Source organism: Erpetoichthys calabaricus, chromosome 4, assembly GCF_900747795.2.
Source record: "Erpetoichthys calabaricus chromosome 4, fErpCal1.3, whole genome shotgun sequence".
Lineage (NCBI taxonomy): Eukaryota > Metazoa > Chordata > Cladistia > Polypteriformes > Polypteridae > Erpetoichthys > Erpetoichthys calabaricus.
This window is the reverse complement of record NC_041397.2, coordinates 99,745,539-99,760,530: the sequence shown is the minus strand read 5'-3', so window position 1 is coordinate 99,760,530 and position 14,992 is coordinate 99,745,539.

Below are 14,992 nucleotides of genomic sequence, written 5' to 3'. Positions count from 1 at the left end.
TGTTGACACCTGACCGATTGTTTATTTATGTCAACACAGGTCACACGCCAACTTCAACCCTCCCACATTTAGCTAAAATAGAACCTGAACGCAAGCATTCATAATGAAATGTTTAATTTGATTACACTCACGGGGCTGTCAATTACATGAATTTACCCGCACAGGCTGCTAACTCAGCTTTTATTAATGTAGAATTTAATTTGCTACCATCTAGTGTGCAGGACCTTTAGCAAAAAAGACAGAAGGTACAGCAGGTTGATTTTGGGTTAGCAAGATTAAATGGGATTAAAGCTCCAATAAGTTTATGTATATTGTAAAGAATAAAAGTGTGCTTGTATATGTACTCACATAAAACAGAAAATGTACAAATGAAGAAAGTTAGCACAGTCTATGGAAGACATTACATTAAAACTCCTAGTATTATCTCAAGATCATAAAATATTGAGTCTATTTATTAAAGAAGAAATAATGGTGTGCTCAGTGTTGTATAAATTAAACAATTTCTAACAATTATTAGAAATGTGAAACCAATTTATATTAGTAATGAGTCCCCTTGATAGATAGGACTAAATATGAAAGCTTTGAGGAACATAAGTATAATGGATTACAAACTAGTTCTAATGCTGTGAATGAGCAAAGCATGCAGGTCAACTCCAGTCTGTCATTCTTGCCTCAGTCAAGGAAAGGGAAAAAAAATATTCAGAAAGAATCTGAGAGCTGCAGTACGCTGTAAGCTGAAATGGCACCCTGTCGAGGGCCCCTCTTGCACCCATTGCAGCCATGATAGGCTGTCACCCCCTTTGACCCTGAATGACATGATGCAGGTTTTAAAATGTTACATTATGTATGTTTTGACTCTCTCCACATTGAAAAATAAGAAAGGCAGTCAGAAGAACAATGTCTTGGTTGCTGATCATTCACCAAGTGAGTGTGATGATCTGAAGGTTTTTGTGTCGTAATTTGTATTACTGGAGATGTTCTGAATTATACATTTTAAAAACTATGCTTGCTTATATTTTCTCTACCTTTCTGTTTTACTGAAGGCACAGCCATTTTGTCTCTTCTGTAAGTAATGATTGTGGTAAGGCTGTGTCATGGGGCTAGATGAGATCCCAGAATAATGAGACAGGATGAATTAGTTTACCTTCTGTATAACAGAAAACAAGAAGATTTTTGCACTTACCTCAGTTGAAGGAGGAGGTATGGTGCGACATGGGATGCTGCTGTAGGAGGCCATACAGCTACATGGGTGTAGTGCAGGGTGCCAGCGTGAGTGCTCCAAGGGTGGAGGTGCTGCATGAACAGTGCGAGTGGCCTATCAGGTCATGCACATGTCCATGAGTGGTTTCCCATTGCTTGTGGAAGGACAGCAACAAGTAAGGTGCCAGTTAGTAGAAGCGCTGCAAGATCCCAGAGAGAGTTCGGGGAAGGAGACTGGAACGTGGATCCATTCCACGTGAATGTATGCACACATGGGAGGATTTGAGACTCCATGAAATAGTAGTTATAATTGGGTATAAGCTACATGGTGAGCAAGCTTATGGGTGTGGTTGAGAGTTGTCCGACCATGAAGACTTCCCTTGAGGATGTTTAAAACACCACAAAGGCTAGTGAGGAATCAGCGTCAGTTGGTGTGGTGTGTGTAAAGGCAGAAGTGTATCAACCTTTCACAAACTCCATGTTATTAGGAAAAAGTGATGCAGTGCACTGAGGTAAAGTCCTGCAATTTAATATTGAGGTGGAGGCAAGAACTTGGAAAGGACAAACAACTGCAGGTGCTAGAGGGAATTTAATTTGATTTTATTCTTCTGACAGTCTCTGGAGGGGAAAGAAGGTATGGCAGTGCCTACAAAGCGAAGCCCTGTGAACAGCAGCAATATGGTGAACTGGTGGCATGAGCTAGCTAGTCTTAACCTGTTGAGCAGCTCAGTGAAGTCTCTTTTCCCTGAGCCATTCTGTAAAGGGTAAAGAGCACAAGACCCTGAGACTGTTTTTTTTTCCTTTTTATTCATTTACAATAGCACTTTTTTTTATTGTGTCAGTACACAAGAACTAGTTTAATGAATAATGTATTGCTCAGTGCAAGACACATATAATAAACGGCGTTTGTATTTTTCTACAGAAGCTTTGGTATTTGTCTCTCTCTATCCAGTCACTCGGTTTTGACTACAGATGTCCGTAGTCCAGGCTAGGTGCAAGGTGCCTTTTCACAGGGCATCACAGGAAGTTCCATCTTGTATTGTCATCTTCCAGATGGTATTTAAGATGGTAGGGTGCTGCATCTGTCATTTAACACTTGTAGATTCAAATAAAATTCTTTTATGATGTAATAACGAAAAAAGGTTCATATCAAGTCAGGCTTGTGCATGGATTTGTGATTTGTTTTGAGTTATGTACTGGGCTTGTTATTTTGGTACCTTCAATCTGCTGCTTATCACCTCAGAAAGTTTACTCTACTATATTTATTCTCCTTTCTTTTCAGTATTTTTGTTTCCAAATGATGAGTGCCTGTAAAGAATACAGCAGTTAAAATATTGATGTTGGTTGGAAAACAACATGGAGGCAAGCTGCAAGTACACTCATTGACGAAATTATTAGGAACACCTCTACACCTTCATATCCGTGCAAATATCTAGTCACGTAGCATGTAGCAACAGCACAATGCATGAAACCATACAGATACAGGTGAGGAACCTCAGTTAATGTTCACATCAAACACCAGAATCAGGAAAACTGTGACGTACCAACTCAATCCTTACTACTGGCTGACAGCATATCATGAACAGTTTTTTTGAACCCTGGCGATTATTTCTGCTTATTATTTTTATTTTGGCAGTTATTTCCATTTTATAAAATGATATAATTTTAGCACTATTTTGTGGGTTTTTCTTCTGGGTCCAGCCATTTTCTGCCTTTTGTTATACATGGAGGTAGCCATATTCTTTATAGTGTTAATGTCTGTTGCTGGTCAAGGGGCATGATGTGTGATATCGTATGGGCATGGCAGGTAGTGTCATCATGTCACCATTATGATGAGGGTGGCGACTACAGATTGGCAATCAAACATTGGATCTACTCAATTAAAAGTAAGGATGTATTGTGTAGTGATGGCTACCCAAGGTTTTTAAGTCAGAATTGGAACCTTTTTATTTGACTGCAATGTTTGATCTTTTCCTCTGTTTAAAATATTAAGTCCTTTGGAATGATCGTACATATGAAGATCCTACTCTGTTACTGTTTAATAACAGTAAATCTTTGCACCTTGTACTCTTAGATGACACTATTTAAAAATACAATGAGATGAGAAAATTGGGGGAGCAATCAGGTTAACTCTGCAGCCTCAGAGATCCAAGAGAACGGGTTTGAATTTGAGTCCAATCAGTGTCTTAATAGGCACATTCTTCCTAGTTTTCCTCCCAAATCCCAAAACATTTTCCCTAGGTTAAGTGGGAACTCTGCTTTGTGAGGGAATATAAGCAAGAGAACATTAGAATAATTTGGAAGAGAACAGATCATTCAGAGCAACAGCCTTATCATTCTTCTTCATTTTATTTTTCCAAATGTGTTTTGAAGGTCCCTAAAGTCCTGCTTTCTACCACACTACTTGATAATTTATTCCATGTGTCTATAGTCCTGTAAGAGCCGATCTTAGAAAGCTAATGTGTAATGTTAAATGCATATAGTGTTTGCTTACTTTTTATAGAATGGCAGATTCTCATAGTTACTAAGATATGGTATAGTATTTCATCCACCTGTAAGTTAACATGAGATAGAACTATCTTAGCTATATTTGAAGAACAGAGTGTTAAATAAACCAGTTAGGGAAATAGTCTTACCACTGGCATGGATTATTAAATATTTTTGCAAATAGGATGTGGCATACAGTTTTCTGAACTTGTCTAATATGCCTCAAGTACGACTGTATGACCAAATTTAGAGAAATGAAACAAGATTTATAAGCCTTAAACAGAACTTTTCTAAAGCAAGAACTTTTCTTTTATTTGCTATATCAATTTTTTTTTCTATTTTTCTGGGAACTGTTTTGCCTTGAAATTTTACTAAAATTATTTATTATTTGATCATGTGTCACACTGGTGCTTGAATCCTCACAGGTGGCGCAGTGGTAGTGCTGCTGCTTTGCAGTAAGGAGACTGTGGAAGATTGTGGGTTTGCTTCCCGGTTCCTCCCTGTGTGGATAGTGCTTTGAGTACTGAGAAAAGTGCTATATAAATGTAATGAATTATAATTATTATTAATCATCCCATGAAGCAAACTAAAAGCTACAGAACTTTCGTAATTTTGGATAAGTGCAGCTGCAAGGTCTCTGTGCAAATAAATGACTACTAATGTTTACGCAAAATGTACCCTAAGTAGGTTGAGCACTTAGAAGGTTCATTTTGAACACTTCGTTCAAGTCATCTCTTGATCTCCATTTACTTAAACTGAAAAGGTTCAAATCCTTCAGTCTCTCCTCACAGCTCATACCTCTCAGTCCTAGAATCAGTCTATTTGCTCTCCACTAGACTTTCTCTAGCACTGCTGTGGAACCAAATCAAGCTGAGAAATGTCATGGTTAACTTAGCCTGGTTCAGGTTGGTTCCTGATGCTATTAAAAGCCATTTAAATTGACTTTAACTGAATGTGCCCAGTAAAGGATTGATACCTCATACATAGTTACTCATGCTTTGAACCCAGTATGGTTCCCTGAGACCTTTTATCCAATAAGTCAAAGTAAATGCTATCAAGCAGTTGTATGTGGAAGTCTCATGACACATCGGTTGAGAAAACTAATCACAGAAGGTGTATAGGGCAGTCAGCTATCGACATAACATGGAAGACACTAAACAATATACAAATACCCTTCCACTTGGTGAGCTTTCTATTTTGAAATAAGAACAAATGGATGTGCATTTTAAAGCTCCATACATCTCAACAGTCAGTTATTTTACACACCCACTTATTCTACTGTTGAGATGTAAAGAAGTGTCAGTAGCAATAGGCACATGGCAGGAAATCCTCAAGTTCCAGTCCATTAAAGTTTTCACAAGTGTACATGCAGCAATCAGTCACTACTGCCATGCATGCGCATGTGTAGATCACCCTCAGGGTACCACTCCAGATCAAGAGAGTGGCACTGTTGCTAATCAGGTTCTCTCTTATTTCTCCCACAGCACCAAGAAGATGCCCAGTGAGGGCAGTGAGGGGACTCTGGCCCTTCCTGGTTCCTGGCTATAAACCACGGGGTTAGTGGAAGGTTGGTGTCACTCTGTGAACAGAGCATGACACAGACTGAGCTCCTGTGACATTAAGAAAAACTAATACGAAGGCCAACTGGAGATAATTTGTTTTATTTAATTTGTTGCCTCCCTGCCATTGCTCTCTTGAATTTTTCTGTAAGACTCAAAGAAGTAAACTGAGATGACTGGATTGGCGCCCCAACACTTCTTTGTCTGGGACTTGTATTTCATCACTTATCCACGCCGCAAATTAATCTGACATCAGTAATTTACGTAATATGTACTAGTGATGAGCAAAACAGGCAAGTTTTGATTCGCATACAATTTTGCAAAGCTAACACTAAATTCATTTTGCAGGCATGACTCACTAATCTCTCTAAAGAGTTTTAAAGATTATTTGGGGGGTGAATAATAAGGAAAACTACTCCGTCAAGCCTCATTCACACTTCTGTGTTTACCTATGTTCTTCCTGCAGCGGCATACAGCATGTACAGTATGTCATACCACTCTAGTAAAATCAATTTTATTTAGGCTCCTCGCAGAGAAGTGCAGTTCTTTTCTTCAGAATTTGACATGCTGCTTATTTTCCACACAAAGACACCCCATTGTACAATGTGTTCTCTTTACAGTACAACTTGGTACATAGAAAGTCGCCATGACCAAACAATCTCTAGCAACAACCTTATCCAAACACTTCCAATGCTGCCCCCTCCCACTAGAAATCTTAGTTTAAAAAAGATTTTAGTTTACTTAGTTTAAAAAAGTAAATGAGAAGTAGACACATGAAGAATCAATGCATGAAAACAATTTTGCGAGAATTGTTTTGCTCATCTCTAGGAAAGTGCGAAGAAACCCAAGCAGGAGTCTCTCATGGGGAGCACAAGCAAATTCTACAGCAGTGGTGTAGCTAGGGGTGGGTGGAGGGGGCAGTCCGCCCCGGGCAGCACAATTTTGGGGGCAACATTATTGGCCAAAAGGCTCAGTATGATTCGTGTGTAAGCAGCAGATTTCAGAAAAACATCACTCATGAATGAAAAAAGTTAAATTCTCTGATTTTTATCTACAAATGTTTCAAAAATAATTTTCAGACTTTCCTTCTGTGACGGCATCAGACACAGCAGTTGAAATTTATGAGGCAATAACAAAAATAAACATAAACATTACACTGATAAAAATTTCTAGGTAGATAAACAACTAATTTACAATTTATAATTTCATTTCGTTATCAATCCGAATGCGTTCTTGCTCTACACAGAAAACATCCCCACCTATCACTTATACACTACACTCGTTCTCATTTTCGCAGTGTAATTATATTAAACTAATAGTTAGAACACAGCTTATCAGTGCGTCTATCTATATTCTTGTCTAGTTGATGCTTATAAATAATTATATGTGAATGTTGTTGTTTCTCTATATATGAATAAATCTATGCAAAATTTACCTTAATTTTTCTCTATACGTCATTTTAATTTTCTATTTAAATAGGTAAACATATTCAGATATGTTGGAGGGCAGCAAACTGAAGCACCGCCCCACCCCGAGTGGCATGAACTCTAGCTACGTTATTGTTCTACAGACAGAGCGACAAGGGTGGCAGCTGTGAAGTTGCAGTGCTAACCACTGTGCCACTCTCTTTAAGTTTTCTCGCAAAAAAACATCTGTGATCTCCCAGAAATCTTTTTGTCAATATGGGGAATAAAAGATGACGTTTGCCAGTATCTTTTAATACTTATGGACAGCATGCTTTCAACATATCAGTGCCAGTAAATCAGACGTTAAATTTCTGTAGACAGTTCCATATGGACTGGCTGCCAGTTATATCACTCACTTGTTACGTATTCTCCTCTCCATAAGCCTATTAATTCCACTCTGTGCATTTCTTTTTTTTTTGCAAAATTTGGCCTACATAACACACAGCAGCCCACCTTTCAGCCTGCTCACAGTTTAATGAAGCAGTTTCCAGGTTATGCTCATTCTGCAGCTGTCTGTTAAAATGGACTCATGTCATGTGTGTTGGCTTATGGTTGCCGGAGACTGGACAGCATTTCATGTGTCAGATAACAGTTTCAGCTCTTTGCTTTGTGAAGACACTCCGTGTGCCCCAGGATAAGGTGACCATATGCATGATAATGTCAGTTGGTAGCAGCCGGTAGCCGCAGGAGGAAATGAAGAGAAAGGAAAAAAATGCAGTGGCAATGAGCCTTATGCATTTAGTCATATATGTACAATTGGCTGCTCTTGCATGTTTAATAAAGCTTACACAATGAATAACAAAGCTGCAGGACAGAGGGGGAATAAAATTGAGCCAGAATGTTAAATAATAATATGTATGTCTGATAGTTTATTAAAGCTGAGTGCAGAAGCAAATCAAACTAAACTCTGCAAAATGCTAATCTTTCATTAGACACAATTATCATCCCTGCTAATCAAAAAGAGGAAAAGAGGTGTTGTGGCTCCAGCTTCAGTCATTCCTTTACATATCTCTTGATGCTGAGCAGAAACAGCATAACAAGGCTTTGGAAATTAATGTTGATACATTATCTTGTTTGAATATCTAACTTAAAAAATTCTAAATATTAAAACATTTCAAGCCTTTTACAATGAAATGAGAAAATTGCGGCTACTTTGTTACAAACTCAAGCTCACACCAGAGGACTGCATGGTCCTGCCATCGTGTTATCCATACTAATGAAGTGATTTTGTATTTCTTCTTTCTTCATACATTGCAAAAATTGCTTGGCTTTTGAATTATGCTTCAGATCAGAAGTGTCACCAAATGCTATGCAAGAAAGACCCTCTGGCCAGCTGTTCAGTTTCACACATTTCTTAGCACTTTGCACCACTTCAGCAGCTAGTCCCTCACTCAGATGGCTGCACGTTGTGCACCAATGTCCTTTTACATTAGACAACATTTTATTCTTAGTAATGTAGCCATTTGTTTGTGTTAAAATTGTGATTATCCTTTTACAGCAAATATCACAGCCTTGCATAATATAAGGAGCTCACATGCACATGTAACTCAAACTAGCGTAGACATTTTAACATAATTTTTCCATTATTTTCAAAAAACATTAGAGTATTTTAGAACAAACGGGACTCATTGTGGTATCAGTTTATTTCCTCTGTGAGCTCCACCAGTACAATAGACATGTCCTCAGGTTGACTCAACTAGCAGGTCAACAGCTCCTGCAGTCTCATCAGGAGAGCTGATACTAAGAGCATCAGTTTGCAAAAACAAAATTACTAACCAAGGCACTATGCTTTCTTTTTGACACATCATTATATGAAAGGCAGAACTAAAAGTGACAGAAAATTATATCACAGGTGCCTTTTTGTTTTATCTTTGGACACTTGATCAAAGCTGACTAGTACATTTGAGTCTATTTTGCCTCAGAATCCTAAAAAGTGAATGCTAGTTTCTAAAAGCACTGTTACTGAATCAGCATTACAGTGCTATCTAAAACAAACATTTGTTATAAAAATAATTAGTTTGTATTACAGTTTTATTTATAGGTCTCTAATAAATTAAGATTACATTAGAGCTCTTGCCTCATTCCAACCAATTCCCCAATATTACATTCCATGTTCGTAGTGTCTACCTAAGTCCCACTCGCAGCATGAAACATGGATGATTTCTGCCATTACTTCTCAAAACTCATACAATATCTTTATGGTTGTTAAATGTTCCTTTAACTCATTTTTGAGTCTTGAGTCAGATGATGACTGTTCAGACCATAACAGTAATAGGTCAGTAGACCAAAATGAATGGATAAGCAGGTTTGAGGTAAGGTCAAAGGCCGCTAGTGCAATGACAAAAGGCTTGAGACGGGCTTGGTATGTCAGCTTAGCAAATCCCCGTTTGTGTGTGGGAGAGGGGAAAAAGTATCTAAACGGGTAAAGGGCCAGCATTTTCCAGCATACACCTGAGTTTCCTCTGCATGTTCAGAATGTTCATCACATTAAACTGAAAAATTTCAAGAAATCATGGATAACTCACAGAATGAAATCACATGGCTTATTATGCATGGAAGCTCCTCGGATTTTTCAAGAAAAAAGTAAATAGTAGAATGGGTATTAACTTTATCCATCATATTGAGAACATTTTCTGAGCTTGTCAAAAACCACACCAAAAGAAACAAAAACCTTCTAAGCTATTAAGTTATGTTGATCAATATTAACAGATTTATTAAATACGGGTAGGATTCAAAAGTAATGAGCCTTTGTTCAAAAAGACAAATTTATTGAGCAAATCGGTACAACTAATTAATAGTCTTCAAAATAGGCACCTCCTGCATCAATACACTTTTGTAGGCGGCTTTTCCATGACTCGAAGGCGCCCACGTAGGCCTGTTCCGGGATGGCTGCAAGGGCTGCCTTGACATTTGCTTGGATGTCCTCGATCGAGTCGAAGCGTTTTCCTTTCAGCACTGATTTTAAGCGTGGAAACAAGAAGAAGTCAGAAGGCAACACGTCTGGACTGTAGGGAGGCTGGGGGACCACCGGAACGTTCACCCGGGCCAGGTAGGCGCTCACGATGAAGGCGGTGTGGCTGGGCGCGTTATCGTGGTGAAGCTTCCAGCTGTCCTTGATGTCCCTTCGCTTGCGCGCGACGCTTCTTTTCAGCCTTTTCAGGACTTCCAAGTAGTAAGCAGCATTCACGGTCTGTCCTTGCGGGACAAACTCGTAGTGGATGATCCCCTTCACTCCGAAGAAGGCAATGAGCATGGTCTTCGTCTTCAACGCGTACCGTTGCTCTAACAAACTTTCCATTCCGCCGTGTAACGCACTACCGCACAGGGGTTCCCGTCAAGGCTGATCCTACCGCTCCGAAAGCTCGGAGTGGTAGGAGCTCCATTGCGTTGTGAAGCCAACACCCACCGTCGCTGGCAAGTGGGGCGCGCGGCGAGGTACGTTCGCGTCAGAACAAAATGAGGCTCATTACTTTTGAATCCTACCCTGTAGATTGGTGGCATGGTGGTGCAGTGGTAGTGCTGCTGCCTCGCAGTAAGGAGACCTGGGTTCGCTTCCCAGTTCCTTCCTGCGTAGAGTTTTTTTTTTTGCATGTTCTCCATGTGTCTGCGTGGGTTTCCTCCGGGTGCTCCAGTTTTCTCCCACAGTCCAAAGACATGCAGGTTAGGTGCATTGGTGATCCTAAATTGTCCCTACTGTGTGCTTGATGTGTGGGTGTGTGCGCGCCCTGTGGTGGGCTGGCGCCATACCCGGGGTTTGTTTCCTACCTTGCAACCTGTGTTGGTTGGGATTGGCTCCAGCAGACCCCCGTGACCCTGTAGTTAGTATATAGCGGGTTGGATAATGGATGGATAGATGGATTAAATAGATTACACACATCAGCAATATTTTAAGTGCCTTTAGTATTTACACTGCCATCACTAAGTTATTATCTGCTTAACTTCAGCCTAATTATTAAAGTGTGTAACACAAGTAAAAGTGTTGTGGGTCACACAATATTCATTCTTATTACACCCCTGAGTATGTACTTATTTATATCAATACCTAAACTGCATTGTAACACTTACATACATGGTAATGAAATTTGAAAAACAGTCAACTCACAATCTAAATGACTGATATCTTGATTGTATTATTTGTCTTGTGAGTCTGTATCTTGGTTTTTATTTTTCTTCGGCTGTATGTATTTAAATATCCCCTTAGGAATTAACCAACATTATCTAATCTAATCTAAAAGTATGAAGTAGTTATTAATCTTGCTCAATACAACTTCTCATTCCCTGATTGGTAGGAGGAAGCTGTATGGAACAAGTGAAGGTAATTCCACACCAGGCCAGAGGGTGGCAGGGTGCACTAAACCCTCTTCTGTTGTCTCTACAGACCAATCACAGGAAAACCTGCCTGATTCAAATTTGAAGACATCAATTCTGGTTCCAGCACCCAGAAGCATGTCATGGCCTTTAAAGCTGCCATGTTTTTGAACATTACTCAGTTCAGTCTGGAACTCGAGGAGTACACATAGTGCTCCTTTCAAATACCCTTTTGCAGCCAGGGACAATATACAGGTGGCTGCCCCAACCTTTTTTCTGTGTTGAGGCTAATTATTTCACACTACGTAGCCAACACAAAGGAGTTGTTTTTCATGTTTCTTGTGTTACTTACGTGTATGCATTTAAATTGCATTTTGTACAGTTTGAAAGCTGCATACATGCACAAAAGGCAAATAATCTACCAGTTGTTATGGGCTTCATATTACAGTAAATCCTGTTACTGGCCATGCTATCATCTCTTCAAATGAGTTTTTCTGGTGATGCACGCATGCCCAGTCTGGCAAATGTCTATGGCATATGCATTTTCGTTCGTTAGTGTGGGTAAACTTTCATAAACACTTTGAAAATGATAGCATGGATAGATATCATTCTTATTTAAAAATGCCATGTTTTTTGGGGGTGTAGAGAAGGACAGCAATGCTATTTCTATTTTATTCCTTATACCCCAATAACCATTAGTGACAACATAACAATACGCTTCATAGTTGTATCACTTGGCAACAACACAAAATCTTTGTCAGAGTCATCATATGTACACGGTACTAGTGAACTATGTGAGCTGGAATGTCAAGGGTCTCAATCATGAATTAAAGAGAAAGAAAGTAATCTCACACTTAACAAGTCTAAATGCCAAGATAGTATTTTTACAAGAGACTCATTTATTAAGCAAGGAGCACTTTTGGTTGCAAAGAGAGTGGTCTGACCAAATTTTTCACTCTAGCTATACAAAGAAAACCATGGGTGTGGAATTCTTAATAGAAATGACATTTTTAAATTGAAACATAGGAGTGATGGACATAAAGTCCTTAGAGCCTTAGAGTCTCCCAAGTAACTTAGAAATGAGGAATCAGCCCTTAGATGACAGCCTGACTGGAAATAAAACTTGGGCAGAGCCAGACACTGTGCTATATTCTAGCAAATCCCACCACCAAGTAAGAGCTCACCTTATACAAACATGTCTGCCTAGCTCAACTGACAAAAGTACACTTTCAACTGCTGTATGTACCCATGTATTCATTTGCCACAGAACCTGTTGATCAGGACCCTTTTATATGTTGCATATTACAGACAACTGGAATTTTAAATGCAAGATTTTAACTTGTGTTTTTAATAAATGTTAAGGACACTTAACATTTACTTTTAATTAGAAACAGTCCACATTGAGATGATTTGCAGTCTCTGATTTTGAATGAATTTAATAATATATTGAGAATCAATAATTAACAACACATGATGAATAATTTGGAAAACTGTTCTGTTACTCTTTTTGAAACAGCAAAAGCAAAACCAAACATATCATTCTGTTACTGCTCCACACCACATTGTGAAGAGTGTTGGCATCAGAGGCAACTTGTGAAATTAGATTTCAAGCAGTTTAATTATCCAGAGACAAAGAGCGCAAAGGGCAAAAGAAAGGTCTGCATATGGTTAGGTCATCAATGTGGTCCTGTTTAGACCGTTAAGTCTTCTTATTAGTATCAATTCAATTTGTTCTGCAATACTTCAGCACTTGGTAATATGTGAAATTTGTAGATGACATCCAAAATGCAAGGATAAGAAATAGTAAGGACATCATGAAAACAATTCAGAAAGACCTGAATGATGTTCAGAACAGGAAGTACATCTGAATGATCCACTTTAATGTAGACAAGTGTAAAGTTCTACATGCAGGCAAGAGAAACATAAATGTAAGGTAACACTCGCTTACAGAAGGCAACCTCTGAAGAGGATTCTGGGGTTTAAGTTGACTGTTTCATGTTTCATGGTTTTCCCTCTGAAAATAATTTTTGCATCTGTTTGTGCAAATTTGTTTCTGTGTTATTGACTGTTATATAGTTTTATTGTTATTACAGTAACATCATTGCAGCACCAGTTTAAAACTGTCCATAATTTTGGACTTTCTCATGGCCACAGCCATGATGGTGATAGTTAAAGTATATGTGTTGCTATCCACATAATCACTGGCATGCTAGAAAAAGCAATGGCTTAACAAGACTCTACAATGAATAAGTGGATTAAAAAATGGATGGATTGATAGTAATTATTATTGAAAAGTAGATGAAATAAAGTGCATAGAGAGGGTAAAACATCAGATGCATTTAAAGAACTTCAGACTTGTCTTTCAACATCAGGTTCAAAAAAGCCAGGAAGTATATTACAGGTAAAAACTGAAATGTTGTAGCCTGAAGATATACAGTAGCTTCTTGCCTGTCATTCATTAGTGCTTCAAAAATGATACATAATGTTTCTGATGCTGAAGACCGGCAACCCTCTCAAAGTAGTTAAAGCAAGACAAATCCAGAATAAAGGCTCAAAAGGCCATTTGCCATGTATATCAGACTAAAGTAAATGGAGCGTGAAGATTGAAACCTTCAACAAGCATCGTGCCTTCATTGCCCAGATTGGTGCAATTCCAACAATGTACAGTACAGTAAATCTACACTGGGCAGACAGAGCATCTGGCTATACAGTACAGCTCATTGTGTCTCATGCCCTGGCACTGATTTGCCTGGCAGAAATCTTTCGCATCCCTCATCTGCTTTGCATCTGCCTTATGGTCCCTTGTTGCCAAACCAGACTTTCACCCTCTAACTTACAGCAGGCACACTCAAACAAAGAGGACTCCTAACTATCTGTTTTAGAGATTTCACACTTAATCTAACTGTATTTTTTAAATCTTAATTAGCGTAATTCAAATATGTCATTCAAGGAGACCATCCTTTGTATATCCTTCTTCCTTTATTGTGCCTAGCAGGTGTGCTTCATCTCCTTTACCCCTTTACCAATTATTATTCTATTTGTTACCATCCACGACTCTTATTGAAATTGTAATATAAATCATTCATTGTGTCTTTCAGTGTATAATATTTCTGTAGTGAATACACATCAATGGAGGAAAGCAAACCTTTGCTTGATTTTGCATATGCAATGTGTCCTTCAGCATGTGGAAGGTTATTAGGGTTATGGAGAGAGCAAATGTATTCCTGAATTATGATATAACAGGGTTCTTTTGCATAAAATGTCAAACGCAAGTACAAAACATACAAGAACATCTAATAAATACATTTACACTATACTTAAGGGCAAAGATCAACTTATTCATAAAAGAGGATAAAGGTAGGCAATGCCAGAAGTCTTTTCTTTCACCATTCCACCGATAACAAATTTCCAAGAAGTGTAAAACAAAGCAAGATCCAAAGGATTATGCCCATTGATTTGAAACATAGCCAGAGCATGAGGCATTAATCCCCTTTACCTTACTTTTTCAGACCAATTTAACCAGTTCCAGAAGATCGGGAACCCACTGTGCCACAGAGGCTCCCCATGATATCATATTACAAAGTTTACTGGCCATTGCTCTTGGTCTCAAGGAAAGAAACAGGCAAAAGTCTGCAATGGCTTGTTGAAAATTAATGTTTTAACTATTTAGAGTACACAATATTTATATATCAAAGCTTCTAAGAATCAAATGGACTGGTGCATCTCATTAGGATGCCATTTGGATTGAACAGAGTGGTGACATGCCCAGACCTTGTCATGGATGGTGGCAAAAAAAGGGGACTTTATACAAGATAGGATTTGTTTGTTTTTTTTTCTTGGATACAAATTAGTGCCCACATTTGCTCTGGTGTTTCTTAATTTCACCGGACATTTGGATTTAACTTCAGGGGCATTATAATATTCACAAAACAGCAACACTACACCCCCTCTGCTGCATGCATATGTTTTACT